The sequence below is a fragment of the Scylla paramamosain genome, unplaced genomic scaffold (assembly GCF_035594125.1).
Source record: "Scylla paramamosain isolate STU-SP2022 unplaced genomic scaffold, ASM3559412v1 Contig6, whole genome shotgun sequence".
NCBI lineage: Eukaryota > Metazoa > Arthropoda > Malacostraca > Decapoda > Portunidae > Scylla > Scylla paramamosain.
In genome coordinates, this window is record NW_026973671.1 from 490,001 (window position 1) to 504,123 (window position 14,123).

At 41.0% G+C, this 14,123-nt stretch overlaps 2 protein-coding genes and 2 long non-coding RNA genes across 10 annotated transcripts in view; 3 read left to right on the forward strand and 1 right to left on the reverse strand.

Moving 5' to 3' along the window:
- The window catches only part of LOC135096717 (uncharacterized), a 6,601-nt gene extending 6,224 nt beyond the window's left edge, over positions 1 to 377 (reverse strand). For both annotated transcript variants that reach the window (XM_063998450.1, XM_063998449.1), the window contains exon 1: positions 1 to 377. This exon is cut by the window's left edge and continues 173 nt beyond it. The gene's annotated coding sequence lies outside the window, so the exon portion shown is untranslated.
- Positions 1 to 8,146, forward strand: part of LOC135096709 (uncharacterized) — an 18,246-nt gene extending 10,100 nt beyond the window's left edge. For 3 of the 6 annotated variants that reach the window (XR_010264954.1, XR_010264955.1, XR_010264953.1), the window contains 3 exons: positions 4,491 to 4,704; positions 5,151 to 7,097; positions 7,939 to 8,146. This is a non-coding gene — a long non-coding RNA (uncharacterized LOC135096709). The remainder of the gene's footprint in view (positions 1 to 4,490; positions 4,705 to 5,150; positions 7,098 to 7,938) is intronic. The other 3 variants (XR_010264957.1, XR_010264956.1, XR_010264958.1) reach the window with 3 other exon arrangements.
- Positions 8,147 to 8,616: 470 nt separating this feature from the next.
- On the forward strand, positions 8,617 to 9,611 carry LOC135096710 (uncharacterized). The gene is made up of 2 exons (XR_010264959.1): positions 8,617 to 8,890; positions 9,172 to 9,611. It is a non-coding gene; the product is annotated as an uncharacterized LOC135096710 (long non-coding RNA).
- A 2,190-nt stretch (positions 9,612 to 11,801) lies between these two features.
- Positions 11,802 to 14,123, forward strand: part of LOC135096697 (zinc finger protein GFI1 homolog pag-3-like) — a 28,584-nt gene continuing 26,262 nt past the window's right edge. Inside the window, exon 1 of the mRNA XM_063998435.1 lies at positions 11,802 to 11,821. The gene's annotated coding sequence lies outside the window, so the exon portion shown is untranslated. The remainder of the gene's footprint in view (positions 11,822 to 14,123) is intronic.

Consider the following 14,123-nt stretch of genomic DNA (forward strand, 5'->3'; position numbering starts at 1 on the left):
AACTGTTGATGTAATAAAGTGGAGAGAAGAGAGGCGAAATGCTAGAATGCTGTTGAAAGCTGCAGTAAAGTGGCTAATATTACTCGGCTGTGAACACACACACACACACACACACACACACACACCGTTCAGACTTATTAGCAATCCCCACCCTGTATCTAAACTGGTCCTTACTGAGATCAAGGTGACTCGGCCTGAAGGTTACACGATTGGGTTCAGCACAGATATCGATCCTTACTTTTCTCTGTCCTGTGGGTGAAAGAGCAAAGAGGAAGAACTGTCATAGACGTCTTATTGTCAGGGAAACTTTGATGAAAATAATGAAATGGGAAAGGAGGATTGGAGGGCCTCGGATTGTGTACACCCCACGCAGGGACTGAACAAAGAACCGTTTATTTTAAGTGTCTTCGTGTTTTACTCTCCCAGGAAAGACAATCAGTTTGGAATGCGTCGAGCATGATGGAGGAAAGAGCGGTGCACGTTTCCCTCTGTTCTGGGATGGTTTGGAAGGTGGGAAGGGAGAAGGAGAGGCTACTCGTATAGGAGAGAGCAGGAAGGTGCGGGCTGTGAGGGTAGGGAAGAGACGTGCCATGGACCGGGAAAGGCTGGGCTGGAAGAGAATGAGAGTTCTGGAAAAGGTCGCTGGCTATGAGAGACTGGGCTACACTGGGAAAGTTTAGGGAAGGTTCCATGCCAGATCGCAGGCAGGTGGACATTAGGGGAAGGAACAGAGCAAGTATAATGATATTGAATTCACAAGTCACAGAAATCATTGGTGCCGTATCTTTAAGTATCTTTTTTTTTTTTCTTGATGATACAGATTAGTTGTTAAAAACTCCAACTACAATCCTAAAACCATCCTTGAAAACCCTCAGTAACTTCTACAATCTGTCAGAAGTAGTGGAGATAACACCTGGAAAAGTTTCAGAATACAGACCTTGGTTAATATCTCCGTTATCTTCATGGATGTCTCTTCTACTTGTTGTGCTCCTGTCAACAAAGCGTTACAAGAGCCTTAGCCTCACTTCTACAAATTACATTTGGGTTTTGCTTCTGTTTCTTTTTTTTTTTAACCGAAATGTGTGCTGCCTTTCCTGATGTGATGCGATGAAAGGAAGCATGTACGGACTTCGTCAGAGAGAGAGAGAGAGAGAGAGAGAGAGAGAGAGAGAGAGAGAGAGAGAGATTCAAATTAATACAGCAACAGAAAAAATCGAAACAAAATACTTATACACGCACGCACGCACGCACGCACGCACGCAATGGAATACACCACACAAAAAAATTATTAATATTTGTATTGTTTATATTAAGGAAACATGTGCCTAACAATACGACTTACTGAAAACAGTGACGAATACCACGCGTGTCTTCCACATTGCTTCTCCTGTCACCTCCTGAAACACACACACACACACACACACAGAGAGAGAGAGAGAGAGAGAGAGAGAGAGAGAGAGAGAGAGAGAGAGAGAGAGAGAGAGAGAGAGAGAGAGAGAGAGATCGTATCACTTACATAACCATGTGAATTTATACTATATACACAAATTTAGAGAGAGAGAGAGAGAGAGAGAGAGAGAGAGAGAGAGAGAGAGAGAGAGAGAGAGAGAGAGAGAGAGAGAGAGAGAGAGAGAGAGACTGGCGATTTTAATTTGTCAGTTACCAAGAAACAGGACAATTAAATGGTAAAACGCTTTAAGCATTTCTCAAAACCATTTTTCACAGGCCACATAGTTTACTATTATTATTATTATTATTATTATTATTATTATTATTATTATTATTATTATTATTATTACTATTATTATTATTATTGTGTGTGTTTCTCGCACTGATGATGCAGAATCCTTGTTAATTAAACGATCACTAGAATCATGACAGTATAGATGAAAACCTCTTTACCTTCAACCACAGTATTTTCAAAGGAGTCGAGATGAAAGCCTTTTTAATGTCGAAGAATTTAGTCTTTGCTTTGAGTGTGTGTGTCTGTGTGTGTGTGCTGCCGATGAGGATTTCCTGTCTAGTTTAAGATAAGCCAACTTATTATCGACTCACCACTAACAACCTCATTCACTTCTTTATCAATTTTCAGGATCAATTTGTTCTGATCTCTTTCCTGAGGAATGAGGAATGAGGAATGGAAGTGTGAAAGGTAGTAGTAGTAGTAGTAGTAGTAGTAGTAGTAGTAGTAGTAGTAGTGGTAGTAGCAGTGGAAGCAGTAGTAGTTGCTGTCGGTGGCATAGCACTATTATTATTTCGGCTGAAGGACGGATGTGAGAGTAGGTGGGTGTATGGAAGGGTGGATTGGGTAGATAGCCAGTTGGGTGGATTAATTGCTCTGTGTGTGGGTGAAATGTTGTGCTGATGGATAGGTGGATGGGTGAGTGAATGGTTAGGTGGAAGGGTGAGTGGGTGGATGGATGCGGTGATCGCCGGCTGTGTTAATGCAGGGGCTGGTCAACGCTCCCACAGTTATCTGGAGAAGCACACTCTAAAACCGCCTCTCGTGATACATCTTGATGCACTGTACTTAAATGCTACAAAACATTGATCCTAAGTGTTTATGGTAACAGTTTCCACGGAATCTGGTGATGCACATTCTACACAACAGTCATTATAAGCTAAATACTCGCAACAAGGCTCTCAGTGTTTTCATATCTATTTCTAGTCTTCTGCCACATAATTAGTTTGAAATATTTTCCACTGGTTTCTACAGTGACTCATGTTTTATCTAGCAAATCCCAAAAAGGCATTATTGCAGTTTCAACCAATACACCTCACGTAAGTATAGCCCCTGGCAGGGTCTACATCTCACTGTTTGGAGCATTTCTAGCCTTATTTTACCCTGTCGGAAATTAATAACAACTTCAGATGAGAATGTCAAAGATCAAGTCAATTCTAGCTCAGGTCCGCCAGCAGTCGTCTCTCGTAGGATGGTGAGTGTGTTCGTATGTTTGTCATCAACAGTGCACGTGCGCGATGGTGACGTGACGTTGACACACGTGTTAAGACTTGTGATGACGTGGAGTTACCTGCTGCGAAACAGGTCACACGGAAATTTGACAGCCAATCACATGTAGGCACGTGTGTTTAGAGGAGGAAGGAGCACCCGGGACTGTCCGTGGTGCGTCAGTTTCACCATGGACACGGAAGAGAGACGTGTGCTGGCTGTCAATATATGAAGTGCAGTTTACCGCCAGTTCCCTCAAATTCTTCCGGTATTTTTCGTTAAGTAATTACTGTTGGTATGTAGTGATGACTGACAATGTAGGAGGTGACAAAATGTTACGTTACGTCAGTTTACCTTGTGTGTGGGTTAGGAGATTAGGTTAGTGACCTTAAGGGAGAGTCCAAGAGGGACGAAGCTCTCCCCGGTTAGGTTAGGTTGGTTACGTTGGGTTAAGATAATATAGAAAAATCCCGTTTTGGAAATATGATGTTTGTCATCCTTAAACTTTTTTTCTGGAATGTCAAAGATGCCTCGTTAACGGCTTTCCCCACACAAAAAATAAATAAATAAATAAATAATAATAATAATAATCCCACCAGGTTCCTATGCTTCGTGGTTTTAGTGAAAGATAAAGAGGATGGAAGCATTGGTTGAAACTGCAAATTTACTCCCTAGGAGAGTCGAGCAAGTATTATTTGTACTGACAGGATATTGTGACAGCCTAAACCGCGCGGAGACGAAAGAAACACTGAGCGATATCAGACACGCCGGTTTCTCCAAAACACCCAACAAACCTGAGGCGACAGATACCAGTTTGTAGTGCTGCTGTAAAACCCTTGTCTGTACATGTGTTGTGGTTGTTGTACAAACATGTCAGGAAAGAACCAAGGTGTGAAAGGACGGGTTGTACGTTCAGAGAAGAAAGCGACAACTCAGGGAAGACATTGGGAGACAGGATGTAAACAGACCAGCGGCACCTTAGGGAAAACGTCGAGACGCACAATATCAACAGTCTTTACCAGTGCCCCGCTAACATTTGGCATCAAAACATGGTTGTTGCTTTCATGTGTACCAGAATTTATATACGGGTATGTTAACTGTATAAATTGAATGGATACAGTAAGGTCATATAGAGAGGAAAAAAAATAGCATTCGTCTCAGGGTGGTGATACATCCCAGACCCGAGATAATGTACACAGTATTTACCTAATTTTGCCATTTTTCTTGCTCTGCTTGATGATGGTGGCTAAAAATGTTCATAATATTTTATTACTTGGTTTGATAGCACACAAATGACGTAAAGATTTTTTTTTTCCAGCCGACCAACTTTTACGTGTAAAATTCAGTCAGCAAGCGTTACCCAGTATTTTCAGACATTTATCCTTGTCTCTGACGAACCCTGGAACTTTCTGCCTGTTTCGTATTCCTTCTTTCCTATGACTTGAACTCTTGCAGGAGGGAGCTTTCAACACACCCTTCAAATTAAATGCCCCCTTTTTGTATCTAGGAACTGACATCTGATTGGGTCTCTCTTCTACAGGCAGGAGTAAGAGGACCTGCTGGTGGACTACAGGCTGAACACAAGCACTGACAAGCAGTACAGGGCATTTCATGATGGCTTCTGCAAGGTGTGGGACGGTATTGTGCTCAAACTTTTCCAGCCAGTGGAACTTATGGACTTGGTCACCGGCAATGAAAATTATTTCTGGACCGAGTTGGAAAAGAATGCTGAATATAAGATTAAGTTAGTTAAGGTGGGACTGGGATGTGTTTGGGTGTGTGTGTTTTTAGGTGTGTTTTTTGGGTGTTTGGCAGTGTTTTCAGGTTGGCTGTGTGTAATTTAGGGTCGTTTGTGTGTTTTCACCTGTATATCATTCATTTTAGTTGTTCTTCACTATTTCATCCTCTCATTCATTTTACTTATTTTTTCCTTATTAATTATAATGTACGCTCTTTGCCTCTGTCGCCTTCTCTAATATTCATCCAGTCCTTCCCTGTGTCTATATATCTAGTCCTTTTTTGTCTCTATCACTCTTCTATCTAATATCCAGTCCTTCACTTCCTGCTTCAGTTGGCATACACTCCTCACCTCTTCTGGTGCCTATATTTACCAGTCCTTCCCTGCACACACCACAGCAATATGAATTAACACACAAATGCCAATGTCCTTCCTTTTATTAATCCCTCACTGTGTTTCCAGGGTGAGTACTTCCCAGACCATCCAGTCACTCGCACGTGTTGGGAAGTCTTTCGCGAGCTCTCGCTGGAACAGAAAATAATTTCAAGTTTCTGACGGGGACTCACCAGGTTCTTCTACTAGGCATGTGTGAGAGAGAGAGAGAGAGAGAGAGAGAGAGAGAGAGAGAGAGAGAGAGAGAGAGAGAGAGAGAGAGAGAGAGAGAGAGAGAGAGAGAGAGAGAGAGAGAGAGAGAGAGAGAGAAAATTTGTGATAGGCTGTAGGGAGTGACTGTGGGTTCGTCAACGTACTGTGGGGACATACTGTGGGGTTGTGGGTCTGTGTGAGAGAGAGAGAGAGAGAGAGAGAGAGAGAGAGAGAGAGAGAGAGAGAGAGAGAGAGAGAGAGAGAGAGAGAGAGAGAGAGAGAGAGAGAGAGGAAGTGTGTGTGTGTGTGTGTGTGTGTGTGTTGCAAGGATAAAACCTTAGAATGTTCCTGTTAAGTGTTATTACTACTACTACTATTGTTGCTGCTACTTACAACTGCTACCTACTACTGCTACCTCCACCACCACAACCACTATATACCATGACAACTACTACTATTACTGCCACCACCACCACCACCACTTCTACTATTACTACTGTGAACAGCCCGGAGGAGGAAGTCTCTAAAAAAAAATATATAAATAATATACAAATGAATGGAAAATATTCATAATAATATTCCCTTATTATTATTATTATTATTATTATTATTATTATTATTATTATTATTATTATTATTATTATTATTTAATTTGCGTATATTTTTAATCTTGTAACAAGAAAACGAAAAATAATAAAGAAATAAATTAACTTGTATTATCATCACTATCAAAATATATACACTATTATTAATATATTATTAATATATTTATGGACCAATTTCTAGATTCTATTTTTAGCTTATATATAATAATTTAATGCAATTAAAAAAAATACTTTTCATACCTCCACAATGAATCATATTATCATTTCTGTTGATTTTTTTGGGTCATTCAGGAGTGGATGGCAGAAGTTGGTGAATACTACTACCTAGCTAAGCGTACGTTGGACCAGTATGCTTGAACACCTTTGCACTAGAGACAGTATTCAGAAACCCTCCAATCTTTCACTCCACTCTTTCTACTTTCAAAGGCCACAGAGATGATTAGCCCGGTTCTCAAGAGTGTTTCTCCTGTTGATAATGTAGAAATCCTAGTAGTAATCTGCCACTACAACCATAAAAAGGAAATACACCCATACAGGCATACAGGGCCGTAGAACTTCAATTACACCCTTCTGAATGTAGTGGAGGTGCGGCCAGAAATGTTTCAGAGCATAGACGTAGTAAAGCTTCATTGTGGTTGTGTGCAGTGTGTCACCTGGGAGCTTATGCCCTCTCTCTCTCTCTGTGTGTGTGTGTGTAAGAACAAACCTGAGAACTGCTAAATAGAATGAAACTGATAGAGAATGGATATGGAATTATACGAGAGTGAGAGAGTGGGAAAGGACGAAGCGAAAATAACATAGAATGAAGGAGAGAGAGAGAGAGAGAGAGAGAGAGAGAGAGAGAGAGAGAGAGAGAGAGAGAGAGAGAGAGAGACCAACACACACACAGTGTGTGCTTCAGCCACCTGCGTCGCCCACCAGGTCAGTCAACGAACGACCTTGGTTCAGTAATGAGTCACCACTGCAGACGATAGTGTACATTTGGTATTTATCGTATCATAAGCCTCACCCACAGCACACCAGTAAATCAAACGAGTAGCAAGTAATACATTCACTCACGTGGATGACAGTAGTTGCCTGACTGACGGCGTGAGTGGCGTCACTTGAACCTGAACCGATGTTTGTGATCCAGTTGGAGGACTGCAGTCGAATTGGACCACAAGATTTGTTCGCCAATCCTGGTCAAATTATTAGAATAGAAGGACGATCGAATCACAAGGTATGAAAGTGTGTGTGTGTGTGTGTGATAATATATATATATATATATATATATATATATATATATATATATATATATATATATATATATATATATATATATATATATATATATATATATATATATATATATATATATATATATATATATAACAGCAGTATTGGTCGTACAGCGGTATTACTCCTTGTGAACAGTGTTGATTATTAACAAATACATGATAATGAGTTCCTTTCTTATCATTTATCAGATTTTGATCATCTTCAGATCAGAGAGTGAATGCTGCTGCTTTCTAATGAAGGACTGTATTTCTAAAAAGGGAAGGGACTAAGAAATTACGACAAATTTACCAGAAAGGAGGACATTGTGTGGCTTACGATATAGTTACACATTCATCGAAGAAAACATGTAAATCTAAAAAAAAAATTTAATTAAAATATTTTGCAAGACACGCTGGTCTGCAGACTTCAGTTTGCATATCCCAAGTGACCAATAATACATGACTTTATTTACCCTCTTGATTAAATGGTAAACTTCAACTTCTGATATAATCAAGATTGACTATCCATTCAAACTTGCATAGCATTTTTTTATAATGATGTATATATGTACTGGAAAACCTTCAGAGGTGAAATATTTCTTGTATTAATTACTATCAACTAGCTTTATTAAGTCACCAGTGTTCTGTGAACAATCTCAACTTTATGGGCCAGAATTCTAGACTATTCATCAATACTTTGACTTTAACTATCGAAATGTAACACCTCATTTGTTTCATCAATTTGACTACATTATTCCATCTTACCTTTAATGAGGCTCTTCGCTTGTCCTTCACCTTCTCCAGGCGTGCACCACACCTGCCAGAGAAGGATGTCCCAAGGCTGCCTCCCAATGTCACCTTTTCCTGTCTCCGTCGCTCCATCTTAGCATACCTCACTTGCTCATCCAACTGCTGCCTGCAAGGTGGAGAATGTTTACACCTGGAAACGTTGCAATAAATGAAGAAGGAGAATGTTTACACCTGGAAACGTTGCAATAAATGAAGAAGGAAGTCTGGTGTATCCTTGCTTACCTTAATATATATATATATATATATATATATATATATATATATATATATATATATATATATATATATATATATATATATATATATATATATATATATATATATATATATATATATATATATTATTTATTTATTACTAGCATTATTGGCAAACTGGTGAAAATAAGACGTTCTTATTGGTGTGATTTCAGTACAAGCATAATCAAAGGTGTGTGTGGCAGGTACCTGCGAAGTGTAGTGGTTGGTGACTACTTGAGTGGCTTGTAGCAGCAGTGATGTCTGCACGGCTCAAATGTTTGCCAGGCACTCAGATAAGTGACCCAGCAAAGTTGTTACAGAGCTCAGCCAAACATGATACAGATCAGCTTGGCTCACGTACATGTATGTAATACTGAGCCCTGAGTCTTCAGGGGAAATGAAAGGTATGTATGGTTGGTGTGTGCTTCAACTCACCACAACGTGATGCCTTGAGGAGTCGTCTGTAATTTAGTATAATTGGAGCTTGAGGTGTGCGTCGATGATTTGGTACTGAGGAAGTGAAGACGTGACCAGGCTTAGGTCAGAGCACTGAGAGGACTGCGGTCAGTCATGCAGTAACTTAGTTGTGAGACAGCGTGGCTCACTGGACACTGCCCTGTGTCGACCCAAGGACGGGCTATTGGAGAATGTGGGTTATTCTCTCGTTCAAATCTTGCTGTTGGCCGTGTGTTAAAGGATGCACGGAAATGTATGTTGGGTGTTTGTTTCTATAGTAATCTTCGTGGCACTAAGTATATGGATAAGGTGTTATTCGGAGGCATTGATAACTACACTTAAGTGTTAAGTATCCATTGTGTGTTTAACGGGTTCTAAAAATAATGTTCATTATCGGGGAGAACAAAGTGAATTGGGATTGTTGGGCTAGGTAACAACTGTCCATTATCGGGCGATGCATTGTGAGGGTTGTGTAAGAATAGTCAGGGGCATTATGACGGTATATTAAGGGGTTATGTTGATGTATGGTTGCAGGAGTTAGCAGCCAACGGCGACCGGTTGCCAAGTGGACGAGTAGGGCCGAGTGGTGTCAGCGTGAGGGCAGTGTAGCTGATCGTGTGGAAAGTGGGGTGCCAACTCCACTGGTTCTAATTACAAGTCTGATTGTAGTGCCGGACTGGAGCAACAAATATGCCCATTGGATCAAGAGTGTGTAGTGCACTGATGTGAGTAATGTTAACTGGAAATATAAATAAGGATTGAGACAAAATGGTATATTATGTTCCTTGTTACGTGGCACGGATTGCTACAATCTCCGGCTACTCCTAGTTACGAGTAGATGCCTGCCTTTCAGTGTGGTCAACGCCAGGACACACCAGGTTTCCTTTAACATTCTCTCTCTCTCTCTCTCTCTCTCTCTCTCTCTCTCTCTCTCTCTCTCTCTCTCTCTCTCTCTCTGTAAAACAATATAAAAATCGATAACAGCAACAACAGCAACAACAGCAACAACAACAACCGCAGCAGCTCCACACCATCTGGTTCACCACCACCACAGCCCCAACACAACAACAGCAACACAACCACAGCCGTTAACACCTGTAACACCACCACCACCACCACCACAACACAAAGTACAAAACAAGCTCGTGCAAGAAATTAAATCTGAATTGTGATCGGGTTTATATAGTTTTTCCTTTGTACTTTATTTCCTCTTTCGTATTTCCTCTTTCGTAACAAATCGCTACTGTGCTTTTTTTTTGTTTTTATCTCTTCTTTTTCCTACTACTTCCTCTTCTTTCATTTTCCACTTACTCTTTCCTTCTTCCCAATTTATTCACGTGGATTCTCCTTTTTTTCCCTTTTTCATTCACTATTATTCATTTCCTTCTTCCTTTTCGTAATCAACAAGTTTTCGCTTCCATTCAATGCCTCTTTCCCTTTTACACATCCTTTCTCACCTTTCTCACCAGACGCAAGGTAGGCAATGCCTGTCAGTGTCCGGCCTCTACGAATCTTCTCCAAAGGTCTCTATCCATGAAATCCTCATCTCTGGTTATTTCTTGTAGATTTCTTCCTCTTCGTTCAGTAGCTTCTTCAACTCCCTGCATCCATCGCTTCCTAGGTCGTCCCACCGGCCTCCTGCCTAGAGGAACCCATTCCAGAAACTTCCTTGCGTATCTTGTATCTTCCATTCTTTGGACATGTCCATACCATCTCAATTTGTTCTTTTCAATTATCTTCATTACAGATGTTATCCCTAATCTCTCTCTGGTTTCTTCATTTCTAATTCTATCAAGTCTGGTCACACCTCGGATCATTCTCAGAACTCTCATTTCTGCTGCTTGTATTTGTGAAGATGTTCCTGTTGTCAGTGTCCAAGTTTCTGACCCATATAGAAGTACTGGTCTTAGTATTGTTGTAAATATTATGGTTTTAGCTTTTGTTGGAATATTCTTATCTTTAAGTATGGGATACAATGCACTGACATTTGCATTGTACTTCTGTATTCTATTTAAAATTTCTATATTCTGTCTGTTTTCCTCGTCGAAAAGTACTCCCAGATAACAAAATTTGTCGGTCTGCTTCAGTTTAACGTTTTCTATGTAAATATTACATTCCTCCTTTATTCTGCCAACTTTCATTATTTCTGTTTTTTGTTTGTTCATTCTCATTCCTTCCCTATTTAAGACATCATTCCATCTTGTCATGGCCTCTTGAAGATCTTGTTGGCTTCCTGTCACGACAGCGACATCGTCTGCATAGGCCAGCGTGATCTCTTTATCCTCCCTTACACACACTTCCTTCAGGCATCTGTCCATGTATATAATGAATAGCAAAGGAGAGAGCACTCCCCCTTGTCTCACTCCTGTCTTAATGCTAAACCATTCACTCTCCAGCTCTCTGTTCTTGACTCTGCTCTCCGTGTTCTTATATATATACTCTTAATTACTCGTATCAGTTTAAATAAGTCTAAATAAGGAATATAATTTTGAACAGGCTCCAGAGGATGCTACTTTTTTTTATGAGCGTTTCAGTGATGTTACTGATAGTTAACAAGAATCCTGCACCTACACGTACACTCCTGTGTGAGGTATTGAAGTTTGGGGACAAAGTTCCAGAAGCGAGACTGAGGTGGTTTGAGGTGGTTTGGTCATGTCAGGAAAAGAGACGGGACGGGGGGTGGGGGTAGGGTGGCGGTAAGTTGGAAGGAGGATGCTAGAGATGGATCTCTCCGGCAGAAAAGAAAATATTTAGGTGCAGTGAAAAAAAGATGCGCTTCTAATGAGTATATATATATATATATATATATATATATATATATATATATATATATATATATATATATATATATATATATATATATATATATATATATATATATATATATATATATATATATATATATATATATATATATATATATATATATATATATATATATATATACAAGTGAAGATTTTAGTACTTTAAATGAGCAGTTTCCTGTGGATGGTTTCAAAATTCTAGCCAGAGGAAACTCAAATAGTGACACTAAAATACTTGAATCATTAATCATAAAAAGGACGAATCCAACATCTTGCCCTCTCGGTTTTTCATATGGCGCTTCGAAACAGTATTCTTTGTTTTCCTCTTCCTTTCTCGTCTCTTCTTCCCTCAGTCCACCTCCAACACGCTTCCACATCAGGTAACCGCTCTCTCTTTCCTATTTTATTTCTTTATATGTATTTCTCAAATATTTTCTTTTCCTCTTTTCATCTATTTTACATTTTATCCATTGTTACTTTTTTATATAAGTTTTTTATTCGTTTTTACGTATTGTACTCGTATGTGTTCTTTTACCTTGTATTATACGAGTATCTTCGTTCTTATATTTTAGCTTGAAAATGCCGTCAGTCATACGGCGAAACGTTGCAACAATAAACCTCACTCCGCCAAACTTGGTCTAACTCCACACCTGCGTTGTCCATACACGTCCTTTTACACCATATATATATATATATATATATATATATATATATATATATATATATATATATATATATATATATATATATATATATATATATATATATATATATATATATATATAATATACTGACGCGTCGAAGAAAGGAAGTGGTGGCGTCAGCATGAGTGCAAAGGTTCAAGGAATGAGTTTGTGTCAGCGTCATTGATCTAAACAGTTGCTGACATGAGCATTGGTGTCATTACCCAGGAGTGTGAACACCATGCCGCTAATGTGTGTGTGTGTGTGTGTGTGTGTGTAAACTCTCTCTCTCGCTCTCGCTCGCTCGCTCGTTCGCTCGCTCGCTCGCTCGCTCGAGAGAGAGAGAGAGATTTACCACCTGAATATTATAGACTTCGAGCACACTTGAGCACACACAGACGCACACAGATACCCCCACACACACACACCCACACCCACACACACACACACACACACACACACACACACACACCTAATAATCAATGAAGTACCATTTCCTCTTATTTACTCTATCGTGACGCGGAGTTAACGCAGAATGACCGTCTCATCACTGAGCCAGGGAGGCTGACCAGATGATCATTTGTTATTCAGACCAACACCTGCGCGTTTACTTGCCACACTCCACATTTTTACCCCTCAAGGGGGCACATTTACTGCTTCACAACACACACACACACACACACACACACACACACACACACGGTGGCAGATCACGAGTTGCCATTCCTGCCAGACTACAAGGTCATATTAGTGGGGTTGAGTGTGACATCACTCTCTCCTGCCCAGTGAAGGAAGTCGTCAAGGACAGTTAGTTCTAGAGTGAGGTGTGGAGTCATCCACGTACTTCCATTTGTGACCTGTGTTCCTAAGAGCGTCATGAATCAGGATGAGGAAACAGAGAGGGCCCACTTTGGTAGCCTGGGGAACACCACGTGTCAGGACAAGCAGGGTGATAAGACAGAGCGATAGCGCACAATTTGGTGGCTGTCACTAAGGAAGTCCGATAGCCGGGAAGTGAGAGGAGGTTACCCGCCTGTGTTGATTGCTTGCTGTAGAGTGAATGTATGGCTAACAATTAAGACCAAAGGTTTTTGTGAAGTCAGCGAAGGAGAGAGTCACCCGCATCTTCCTTCCTCTGATCAGTTGGTAAACACAGTCCAGTCAGCCGATCGGGCAGTGAGCGATAGAGGAGGATCTGACGCTGCCAAACTGCTGTGGGTCTAGATGGGAGGTTACGACATCATGAGCCCTCTTGAACACAGGGCCTTCACAGATGAGGCTGGGGATGACTAGTTGATTGATTTTTTATTTATCGCGCCGCAACATCGTGATCATATGGCGCTGTTGCAAAACGTTCCAAGCAGCAAAGATGGCAGGTTAAAAATTAAAATACTGATACTAAAAACAAAAGACTGCACTGGCCTGTCTCCGGACGGTCACATGCACGCGTCTCACTCACGCATGGTTACCTCGTGTCCAGGGAACACGTCTCGAGGTCGCCCCTCGTGGAACAGATGAACTTTTAACTGTACCCATAAGAATATTACAAAAATGAAATGGCTCCAGAGGCCAAGGAAAACCATCTACTGGGACTACGAGGGGAGCGAGCGCTGGCAGCCGCGAACGGGCACCTCGTCCCCATGGGGGCCACTCATTTGAAAAAGTGGCCCCTCATGACTCAAAAGTTTGTCCACGACAGAGCTAAGACCTACCCCGAGCAACGCATCCCAGCCCAGACACCCAACCATCCAACACAGGACGACCTCAAAAGGTGGCCTCTCTGGCTGGTGGACTGCTACAGCGGCACCATTGACCCGTACTGGCAGCCCAACTCCGAGAACCACTTAGTCTGGTTCCTCAGTGGCGACCTTGCTAGCATGGGTGGCCCTCACCCCTTAAGTAGGACAGAGCAGGGGCCGAGGCCCCCTCTAGCTTTGCTCGTCAGCTCATAGGGACACGCAATCACCCCCCTCCCCGACCACGACAAGGCGGTTCCCAG